Source organism: Myotis yumanensis, unplaced genomic scaffold (assembly GCF_028538775.1).
Source record: "Myotis yumanensis isolate MYYU_CA2020_CCGP unplaced genomic scaffold, mMyoYum1.0.hap1 SCAF_8, whole genome shotgun sequence".
NCBI classification, from domain to species: domain Eukaryota; kingdom Metazoa; phylum Chordata; class Mammalia; order Chiroptera; family Vespertilionidae; genus Myotis; species Myotis yumanensis.
In genome coordinates this window covers 32,658,231-32,669,971 of record NW_027223759.1, presented here as the reverse complement: position 1 = coordinate 32,669,971, position 11,741 = coordinate 32,658,231, and the positions used below count along the sequence as shown (strand labels likewise).

At 44.8% G+C, this 11,741-nt stretch overlaps 1 pseudogene; it reads right to left on the bottom strand.

Annotated features, from left to right (window-relative positions):
- Positions 1 to 329: 329 nt before the first annotated feature.
- Positions 330 to 1,136, bottom strand: LOC139015594 (small ribosomal subunit protein eS6-like; annotated as a pseudogene).
- Positions 1,137 to 11,741: the final 10,605 nt, after the last annotated feature.

The following is an 11,741-nucleotide window of genomic DNA, read 5'->3' as shown; positions in this document are numbered from 1 at the left end:
TTATAGCTTGGGAACCTTTCGGAAAGAGAGACTGGCCCCATCCCCACCACGTGCACGTATCACATTGCATGCCTGTGATGGCATCTGGATTACAAATCTTCATGAATGCATCACTGCATTTCTGAAGGAGCTTTTCCCAGGACTGAAGTCACTGGTTGTAAGTGAATGAAGACTTTTGGAGGAGTTGTGAAATAGGATGGGTTTCCCTAAGTGTAGCACCGATGTATAGACATCCCAGCAGTGAGTATGTGCACCAGTCAGCACATGGACTCGAAACACCTGCCAGCGTCGAAGGTCAAAATCATTCCTAGGTTTTTTTTTTGTTTTTGTTTTGTTTTGTTTTGTTTTTTGATATTTGCTCTCCTTTATTTGTTAGTTACAAAATCTCATTTTTGACTGGACTCAGACTTAGAGGTAGAAGCTCTCAGAGAGGACAGTCTACGTCTCTTCGCAATCTGTTCCTGGCGTTTTTCTTTGGCCTCCTTCATTCTCTTAGCCAAAAGCTTAGCATATTCTGCGGCCTCTTCCTTGTTTTTCTTAGTACGTTGTTTCTTCAGAGCAATACGCCTGCGTTTGTGTTGCAGGACACGTGGAGTAACAAGACGCTGAATCTTGGGTGCTTTAGTCCTAGGTTTCTTACCTTCTTTGTTTAGAGGCTTTCTCACAACATATTTGCGGACATCATCTTCTTTAGAGAGATTGAAAAGTGTGAGGATTCTGCTGGCTCTTTTGGGCCCCAGGCAACGAGGCACAGTGGTATCAGTGAGACCAGGAATATCTTTCTCGCCGTTTTTTACAATGACCAAGTTGAGAACACTGAGGTTGGCATCCACAATGCAATCCTTAACAGATTTGAGCTTTTTCTCTCCAGTCCTCCTGGGTCTGTAACAGGAGTGCCCCTTACTCAGCAGAAGGCAGACTTGGCCATGGGTCAAGACACCCTGCTTCATAGGGAAACCTTGTTTGTCGTTCCTGCCACTGATTCGAACCACATAACCCTTTCATTCTTCACCCAGCGCATCGGCAGCAACCTCTGTGGCCATACGCTTCTCATAAAAGGTATGGAGTTTGATTTCACTGTCCACTTCAACGAGTTTCTGGCAGCCAGTGGCTGGGAAAGAGATGTTGAGCTTCATCCTGAAGCAAATGACAGCCTCCGAGGCGCCACGAAAAAGAGCTCCCAGTTTTTGTTTTAACCAATGTCCCAGTGATAGACCCCAGGATAGCCTTCATTTCTAAGGGAGGAATCTTTTCTCTCAGAATTGCACAGAGAGAGAATTACAAGGTCCTAGCTGAGTACGTGGCAGAATTGAGATGACAAATATGTGTTTTAGACTCCTGGCCACTTGTGAGTTCTCTCAGCTCTATTTCTTAGATACAGCCAGAAGCAGAACATCTGAGAGAAATGTTTGCACAGAGGGAAATCAGTTGGATAAGATTTTATTTAGATAGATGAAATAAAATGGCACTGGAGTCCAAGTTCATCAGGGTCATTAGAGCTTCTAAAAATGGCTTCCACTGTAAGAAACTATATACATGTTTAGACAAAAGGCAATGAATACTTCTACATATTTATACTTAATATCATGAACAAGGAAAGTGCAGAATGTCGAAGATGTCTCCATAGTAGACTTCATGCAGTAGCTTTGCTTAATAAGATTTTGAGACAGTAACTTGAACTTGAATATAATAGTTCATTCTTTGCAGGAAGTTCCTTATAGGATGTAACAAATGACCAAAGGAGAATCATACTATTTATAGAACAGTGCCTGGCATAGGGTAGACACTTAAGAAATAATTAGTGAAAGAGTAATAACCAAAAATCAAATCACTTAAGTCAAGGATGTACTTTTGATTAAGTAACTTTGGTTATGATTTCTTTGGTTCTTTTTTTTTTTTTTTTTTTTTTTTTTAAATTAAATCTTTATTGTTCAGATTATTACATTTGTTCCTCTTTTTTCCCCCCATAACTCCCCTCCTTCCAGCTCCCACCCCACCCTCCACCCTCACTCCCCACCCACTGTGTTCATCCATAGGTGCATGATTTTTGTCCAGTCACTTCCCGCATCTCCCACACCCCTTTTCCCCCCAAGAATAGTCAGTCTATTCCCTTTCTATGTCCCTGATTCTATTATAATCACCAGTTCATTCTGTACATCAGGTTATTTATTCACTTGATTCTTAGATTCATTTGTTGATAGATGCATGTTTGTTGTTCATAATTTGTATCTTTACCTTTTTCTTCTTCTTCCTCTTCTTAAAGGATACCTTTCAGCATTTCATATAATACTGGTTTGGCGGTGATGAACTCCTTTAGCTTTTCCTTATCTGTGAAGCTCTTTATCTGACCTTCAATTCTGAATGATAGCTTTGCTGGATAAAGTAATCTTGGTTGTAGGTTCTTGGTATTCAGCACTTTGAATATTTCTTGCCATTCCCTTCTGGCCTGCAAAGTTTCTGTTGAGAAATCAGCTGACAGTCGTATGGGTATTCCCTTGTAGGTAATTGAGCCTCTTTCTCTTGCTGCTTTTAAGATTTTCTCTTTGTCTTTTGCTCTTGGCATTTTAATGATGATGTGTCTTGGTGTGGTCCTCTTTGGATTCCTTTTGTTTGGGGTTCTCTGCGCTTCTTGGACCTGTAAGTCCATTTCTTTCACCAGGTGGGGGAAGTTTTCTGCCATTATTTCTTGAAATAGGTTTTCAATATCTTGCTGTCTCTCATCTTCTGGCACTCCAATGACTCTGATATTAGACCGCTTAAAGCTGTCCCAGAGGCTCCTTACACTATCTTCACACTTTCGGATTCTTTTTTCATTTTGCTTTTCCAATTGGGTGTTTTTTGTCGAATCTTTGGTTTGATTATTGTACTCCTCTGGTCTGCTATTGGGTATAATATTCTTTATTTCAGTCCGTGTATGCTTACTTTCTAATTTCTTTATCGTAGCATCGAGGGTCTCATTAGTTTTCGTGAGGCTCTGCACAAATTTATGGCAAGCCCTCAAAATTGCGATTCTTAGCTCCATATCCTCCATTTCTGTCATGTTTTTTTGTCTCCGCATCTTTTATGCTTTCTTGGTGCACCCCCTTGTGGTCTCTGTGCGCAGTCTTGTTCTAGCCAAGCCTTAATTGTTGTAGTTAACACTAGAGGGGTTTGACCACCAGGCCGGCTGGCTGTGGAAATCAGCTGTGTGGAAAACGTCTGCCTTTTGGGGAGGTGCTAATCCAGCCTTTGCCTGAGGCAATCGGCAAATGGCTGTGCGCAGGTTTTGGGCGGGGCGGGATCAACAGGGCAGGCGGATGGGAGCAGTTATGGCCACGCTCAGTCCCGTTCCCAGAGGCTCTGCTTCTCAGAACCCCGGCAGCCGCTGCAAACCTCGGAGAGAAAGCTGCCCTCAGGTCCCAACTGATGCCGGATAATCCCGCTTCTCCCGTTTGAGTCTGGGTCCCTAGAGACTCGCCCGGATCTGGAGCCCAGAGTCTGAGACTCACTCCCGGCAGAAAATGACAACCGCGCCCTCAGCCACCAGCCCGCTTTGCGCGCACACCTCGGTACCTTTGTATTTTCCACACTGCGCCGCCTCTGAGCCTCGATTTGCTGTTCTCTTTCCTTCTAGTTGTAGAGTCTCTCTTCAGCCAGCCTTCCTGTGGTTCTGGGTGATGTCCGTTCAGTCTTTTAGTTGTATTTTTGAAATGGTTGTTTGTGGCAGCGGTCTCCGGTGTTTACCTACGCCGCCATCTTGGTCTCTCGATTTCTTTGGTTCTTAATGGAGATTGTCTCTTTTCCTCAGTTAGAGCACTGGACTCTTTCTGCAGCCCAGTTTGATGGTCTTGGTTTAAGTAATGCCAATAACAAGTATTTCTTTTTAATCCACCGAGGGCTTGCTTAGCCAGAGGAAGATAGAAAGAGAGGGAGAGAGAGAGAGAAAGAAACATTGATCAGTTGCCTTCTGTAGGCTCCCCAACTGAGGCTCAAACCCGAAACCCAGGTACATGCCCTGACTCAGAATAAAACGGCACCTTTCAGTGCACAGGCCAACGCTCAACCAACTGAGCCACTCTGGCTGGGCAATAACAAGTATTTTTGAGGAAGTCAATGGACAACACAAATCTTATATGTACGTAATGAGATCTCATTATTAATAAAGCCCAATGTACAAATACCGTGCAAACACATTTACTCCTTACCCAGGAGCAGATTTCACGTTTATGGTGCTGATGTAAGGTCCCATGCTCCAGCAGTGTGACCTCGGTAGCACTATTCCTGCATGGGTATCATGGCTATTTTATAATTTCAGTGCACATATGCATCTGCGTCGTCAGTTGTCACACTGAATCATTCCCTTCTCTTTCAGAGCATATTTTTCTCATCTGGAGTTAATGTAGATTTGCTCTCACATAAGCATCTGTGGAATGAGCCTGGACATTGCTCAACAGGGCTGGCTGGAAGGGGAGGAAAGGAAGAATAGTGGCTAATCATTAACGTGTGGTGTGGGTGTTCAGTTGGGAAAAAACAGCTGGCGAGCAACGGTCTTAACTCTGATTCACAGCCATGGGTGGTGACCCCTACAGTCTGGCCAAGAAGGAGTCACAAGCCTTCAGTTTAGTCTCAGAGTTTAACTAGGAGTTTAAATGTCTTCTTTGCCAAAACCTAGATTTAATTAAACACAGCTAATTCTAATTTTAGAACTCAGCTGGAACCTTTCTTCTTGTCACTGCTCCAAAGGGGTGCTCAAGGGAAAAGAAAGGATTCTTTGAGGTCAGCTCTCTTATCATACGTGAGAGCAGCCGGCACGGAGGGCTGGGTCACCTTCACTGGGTCAGAGGAGGAAAGCCCTCTGAGTGGTGCCTTAGGAATCATTCCACAAGGTGAGACCATATTTGGGCAAAAGAAAAAATGAAGCTGAGGCAAAACATTCAAAATCTCCAACATTTGAAACCAGATATTAGTTGAAGAAATCATTATCTAGTAAGAAAATCAGGTCCTAAAAAGCGAATCTGCTTTATGTTTATTTTAATGTAGTTTGGACTTTGATAATATTACGCATCATTGAGCCTGTTGAATTTAATATGGTGATAAAATGTAGTAGAATAAAAGGACTCCCAAGCTACTCATTCCATCCATTCAGTCAAAAAACATTTACTGAATATCTTCCTTACAAACAGGGCATGGAGCCCTACCATGGCAATCCGACAGCTTTCTATACACAGAGTCACCATCCCAACACCATCACCATTATTTCACCATCATCATCACAACACCATAACCATCACCATCATATCACCATCACTATCACAACACTATCACCATCAGAGCACCATCCCCATCCCCATTTACAGCACCATCACCATTACAGCACCATCACCATCATATCACCATCACCATCATATCACCATCACCATCATATCACCATCACAACACTGTCACCATCACCATCACAGCACCATCACCATCATATCATTATCACCATCACTGTCACAACACCATCACTATCAAAGCACCATCTCCATCATTTCACCATCACCATAACAGCACCATTCTAGTGTTCTCTGTTCTCAGTAAAAGGCACCTCATTCCTTCACTTTGTTAATGCCTTTCAGCCACAAGGTTTTCTTTTGGTTACTCAAATGCACCCATTTCCTGTGGCCCAGAGCCTTTGCATGTGTTGTTCTCTTTACTTGGAATGTTCTGGTCCTCACACTCCACTAACTTCCAACTCATGCTCAGAGAGGCAACTCTGCTCCCATCAGTTTTTGTTATAGTATTTCATTCTTTTCCATCACAGTACTCACCACAGCTTAGAATCGTATATTTGTTTGAGCATTTAAATGATTAATATCTGGCTCCTCCACTAGACTGTGCACTCCAGGAGGGCATGGATCATCATTGTAGCTGGCACATACCAGGAAGCTCTTGAATCAGTGGACCTCAAGCTTGGTTGAATGTTGGAATCAGTTGGGAAATTTAAAAAATTCTGATGCCTTTGTGCTTCCCCCCATTTCGGATTCAGTGGGTCTGGGGTGTGGTCTGGACATTGGGTTTTATTAAAAGCTCCCCAGGAGATTCTAATGTACAACAAAGTTCAAGATTGTTAAGAACTCCTATTCCTGGACCTACCCCAGATGTACAGACTCATCCTTGTGGGCGGGTCTAGGAAATTTCACACGCCTAAGAAATTCTTACACAACCTCAGACTCAAGGCTCCTGAGTTCCGGGAGCCACCTCTGTGTGGCTGGGAAGAGACGGTGGAGGGCAGTGTGCGGGGTGGGCATAGGGTGGACACCAGCTGGAGGCCCCCAGGACCCCTGCAACTTAGCTGCACATTACCATCACTGCAGGCTGTTAAAAAGTCATGTGTTCAGGGCTACCTCTCCCCTGCCCACACACACACCCGCTGGCAGTCTTATTTAATTGGTCTTTGAACTTGGTCTCTGTATTGTTAAGAACTCTTCCTGTGGTTTGATGCAGGTAGGGCTTAGAACTATGGGTAGGAGAAGTCAAACACCAGAGGCCTGGACAGGGGCTGGGTTCTAGGTGGAGCTAGGGAGAGTCCACTCTGTACTTCCCTCCTCGTTTCTGGGGTTGCCAGCATCGTTGGCATTCCTTGGCTTGTAGACACCTCACTTCTGTCTCTGCGTCCACCTCCACATTCCCTCTCCCTGTTTCTCCTCTGTTTCCAGGTCTCTAATCTTCTTCTCCTTTCTCTTTAAGGACCTAGCCATAGGGATTGGGGCCCACTCTAAATCCAATTGGGGTTTATCGTCAGATCCTTAACTCTATTACATCTACAAAGACTCTTTTCAAATCAGGTCACATTCACAGTACTGGGAGTTAAGACTCGGACATATCTTTTAGGGTGGACACAATTCAATCCACCAGAGAGCGTAATGGACTTCACACTTCCCTTGAAATGGTGTGGCTGCCGGTGAGAACACGCCTGGGGGAAGAGCTCACTCAGAGATGCCTGGCAGGGAGCAAGCACCTTCTTCTCCTGCTTCAGAAACTGAGCCCGCGAAGATGCAGCGTGTGGTGAGTGTTAATGGTGATGGAGGAACATCAGGACCCTTGAATTGAAATCAACAACATTAAGATTTTACACAGACACACACACACACACACACGCACACACACACACACACACACACACTCACACTACTCTGCTGATTAAGGCTCCAGGTGGGTGACCAGGTGGGTGGCCGGGTCCTGCGGGTTCCGCCACGAGGCCATCCTGGGAGCAGACGCACAGAGGGAGGCTGGTCTTGCTGTTCATCTTATACTTAAGCTTTATCATGATTATCATCGTCAGTATTAACTTGGTTAGTCTATTCATGTGAAAAGTGCTTTTCCATCTGGGTGCTTTGGGCATCTGTGAAAATCTACACATTTCCAAGTTTTAAAGCAAAACTTAAAATACTTGGAGGAGAGAATGGGTCTTTCTCTTTTCTTCCTGCAGATGGCGGTGAGCTGGAGGAGGTCACGTCACCCTTCGGCTCTCCCTCCACTCTGTGGTTACTGAGGGGCCTGATGGTCCAGAGGGGTACCTGCCCACACAGAAGGGCTGTGCCATTTGTTCCCACAGGAAATCCGCAGGCTGCAAAGTGCAGGGCCGCAGCCTCTTCTCCAGCCAGTGCCTTTATGGCTTCATTTCCACGTCAACCTCCAAAGCATGTTTCCCTGGATTTGGTTGAACGGGCTGAAAACTGTGACTTTGGATGAAGTGAATGATTTGCAGCCATTTCAGGAAGGCTTTCGGCAGCGAGCTGAGGACACAGCTCCCTGGGCAAACCCATCACGGTCCCCAAGAAGAGGATGATAATGTCAGGACCTTGCACACGGCCAGAAAAGCAGGCCCACAGTTGACAGAAGGTCTTCAAACGTGCTAAAAAGGCTTAAAAAATGCTTGAAGGTATGAAATTGCCCTACTTATAAAATGCCCTTCCAAACTTATTTTTGTATTGCCTTGTGCGAATTAAAAATATGTTAAAAAGTAAGATTTTTTTTAAATTTTGAAAATAATCCTATGTTGAGGGACATATCAGCAAATCAGAGTGAACTATAAAGAGGAAAAAAGAATCACCAGAAATCTCAGCGCCCTGTGAAAATGTGTTTCCCTGAGTGGCTGGTTCCAGGCCTTTCCGGGACCTCCTCTGAGTCCCCTGTGTGCAGACTTATCGGCCAGAGCAGCACCCCGCCGGCTCTTATCACCCCCTCCAGACCCGCCCCCTTTCCTTTCCTCCTCCAGATCACCGTCCCCGCCCCCCAACCATTTCCTGTGAATTCCCTTGGGACCTAAGAGGTTTCTCCCCCTACATCTCACACTTAATTTTGATTTCTCAATGTAAATGTCATAAAGCTGCTTGTATCAGGGTGGTGACTTGAGGGAGGGTTGAGGACAGATGGGTGTAAGATGCAGGCAGATAGTATGGGTCCTCAGCAGCAGCCTCGGGCAGTGATGAGAGGGAGTTTTCCTTGGGCTTATGCCTCTATGGGGGTCAAACCTGCCACAAGGAACACTTTTGGGGCCAAAAGGATGCCATTTACTCTGTGATTCCTGCAGGATGTGTTCATAACCTGCTCCTCAAAAAGTCCAGAGGCCACAGGAAACAAACAACAAACAAACCAAACCAGCCAGCGGTGGCTCTGCTCCTGTGTTCCTGCCCCCGCCCCTGCCGCCACCAGAAGGAGTTTGATCATATCAGGAAAGGAGCTGAAACCAGATTTGGTCGTTAGTTCTGCTGTGTGGGTGGAGGCTCTCTCAAGGGGACAGGAAAGAGTCTCTTGCCCTTTGGGAATTCAGGAGAATGTTTTTTTGGAAAACTATTTTCTAAGGTCAGCAGATAGTTGGGAAAGAAATGAAAGGCGATTATGATTATTCCAAGGAATACTGCTTCTACACGGCACCTTGAAAAGATCTTCCCTAGTAAGGGACCCAGAGGTTGGGAGGTGCCAGAAGGGATGTGGGGGGTTCAGCAGACATCTAGTCCCCATCTTTCTGTGACTCTGTGCTCGGCCATCCTGGGCCGCTGAGTGGGAGCCCAGCCTATCCCCAGGGTCACAGGACAGCAGCAGGAGCAGTTTCGACATAGCTGTCCTTTGCTGCCTGGTGGCGTCGCAAACAACACCTGCTACTTCTTGTTTCTATCTATCTATCTATCTATCTATCTATCTATCTATCTATCTATCTATCATCTATCTATCTATCATCTAAAAAGCCAGTGATAGTAATGCCATAAAAACTGATTGTTATGATGCCCACTGCAGCCAGCAAACAGGCTGGATAGGGGGGCGGGGCCGGTTGGCCAACTTCCTGCAGCCCTTCCCCCTGGCTGTTCCCACCCCTGATGGGCCCCCACCACCCCATAGGCCCACAGCCCCTCCCCTCAGCCAGCTCTACCCCCAATCGGCCCAGACCCCAATCCGGGACAGGGCCACCAGCTAATTGCCCAAGGTCCCTCCCCCCAGCCAGCCTGGCCCTGATCAGGCTGATCGGGGCAGCCAGCTGGCCAACTTCCTCCCATTTCCTCCTCCCGACAGGCCTGGCCCCAATCTGCCCCGATTTGGGCCAGGCCAGCCAGACTCCACCCATGAATGAATTCATTCACTGGGCCTCTAGTATGTATATCTACACTAATAAAAGAGAAACATGCAAATTGGTGTCACTCTGCTACGTCCACCAGCCAATCAGAGCAACTATGCAAATCAACCCAACAAAGATGGCGGTTAATTTGCATACACAGGCGCGGAGCAAAGACTGAAGGCTCCGGCCAGAGTGAAGACTGAATACTGAATACTGAATACTGAAGACTGAAGACTGAAGACTAAAGACTGAAGAGGCTTGGCTTCTCCGCTGCGGCTGGACCAAAGGCCTGGGTCCCGGGTGCTGGAGGAAAACCAGTGCCAGCAGCCAGGGGAAGGAAGGCCTATTGCGCGAATCTTCGTGCAACGGGCTTCTAGTATATATATAACACATAACACTAAAATTCATCATATAACCATTTTGAAGTGCACAAGTCAGTAGCATATAGAACATTCATTATGTTGTGTGATCATCACCTCTATCTAGCTCTAGAACCTTTTCATCACTCAGTCCCCTCATTCCCCCTCGCCTCCAGGCCTGGCAACCCCTAATCTGCTCTGTCTCTATGGATATGCTTTTTCAGAATGTGTCATAGAAATGGAATTAAGCAGTAGGTGGCCTTTTGTGTCTGGCTTCTTTCACTTAGTGTGATGTTTTCAAGGTCATCCATGTTATAGCATGCATCATTCCTTCTTATGGCCAAATAATAGTTCACTGTATGGATAGACATCTCTTTCTCTTAGTTGTCTTTTTTCTTTATTTTTATTGTTGACATTATTATAAATGACCCTATTTCCACCCCCCTTTGCCCACCTCCTCTCAGCCCCCATCCTCTTTCCCCCTAGCCCACACTGTTGTCTGTATCTATGGGTTATGCATATACTGTGCTCTTTGGCTAATCCCTTCACCTTCTTTCATCCAGTTCTCCCCCAACCCCCGCCGAGATCTGTCAATCTGCTCCATGTATCCATGCCTCTGTTTTTATTTAGTTCATCAGTTTATTTTGTTCATTAGATTCCACATATAAGTAAGATCATATCACGTTTGTCTCTCTGACTGGCATATTTCACTTAGCATAATAATTTCCAGATCCATCCATGCTGTTGCCAAGGTAAGATTTCCTTCTTTTTTATGGCCTCTTAGTATTCCATTGTGTGAATGTACAACAACTTTTTTTATCCACTCATCTATCAATGGGCACTTGGGCTGTTTCCAGGTCTTAGCTATTATAAATAATATTGCTATGAACATAGGGGTGCATATATTCTTTCAAATTGGTGTTCCAGGATTCTTAGGATATATTCCCAGAAGTGGGATAGCTGGGTCAAAGGCAGTCCCATTTTTAATTTGTTGAGGAAGCACCATTCTGTTCTCCACAGTGGCTGCACCAGTCTGCAGTCCCACCAACAATGCACTGAGGTTTCCTTTTCTCCACATCCTCTCCAGCACTTGTTGTTTGTTGATGGTAACCATTCTGAGAGGTGTGAGGTGGTATTTCATTGTGGTTTTAATTTGCATTTCTCTGATGGCTAGTGCAGTTAGCATTTTTTCATATGTCTCTTGGGCATCTATATGTCCTCTTTGGAGAAGTGTCTAGATAGATCCTTTGCCCATTTTTAAATTGGATTATTTGTCTTTCTCTTGTTGAGTTGTATAAATTCTTTATATATTTTGGAGATTAACCCCTTATCAGATACATCATTGGTAAATATTTTCTCCCATACAGTAGGTTCCCTTTTCATTTTGTTGGTGGTTTCTTTTACTGTGCAGAAGCTTTTAATTTTGATGTATTTCCATTTGTTTACTTTTTCTTTCCCTTGCCCTAGGAGACATATCAGCAAAAATATTGCTATGAGAGATGTCTGAGATTTTACTACCTATGTTTTCTTCTAGGGTTTTTATGGTTTTGTGACTTACATTTAAGGCTTTTATCCATTTTGAGTTTATTCTTGTTTATGGTGTAAGTTGGTGGTCTAATTTCATTTTTTTTGCATGTACCTGTCCAATTTTCCCAACACCATTTATTGAAGAGACTATCTTGACTCCATTGTATGCTATAACATATGTCTGCTATTTTGCTGCCTATGCATTCTTCTAAGATTTTTATGGTTTCTTATCTTACATTTAAGTCCTTTATCTATTTTGAGTTTATTTTTGTGTATGGTGT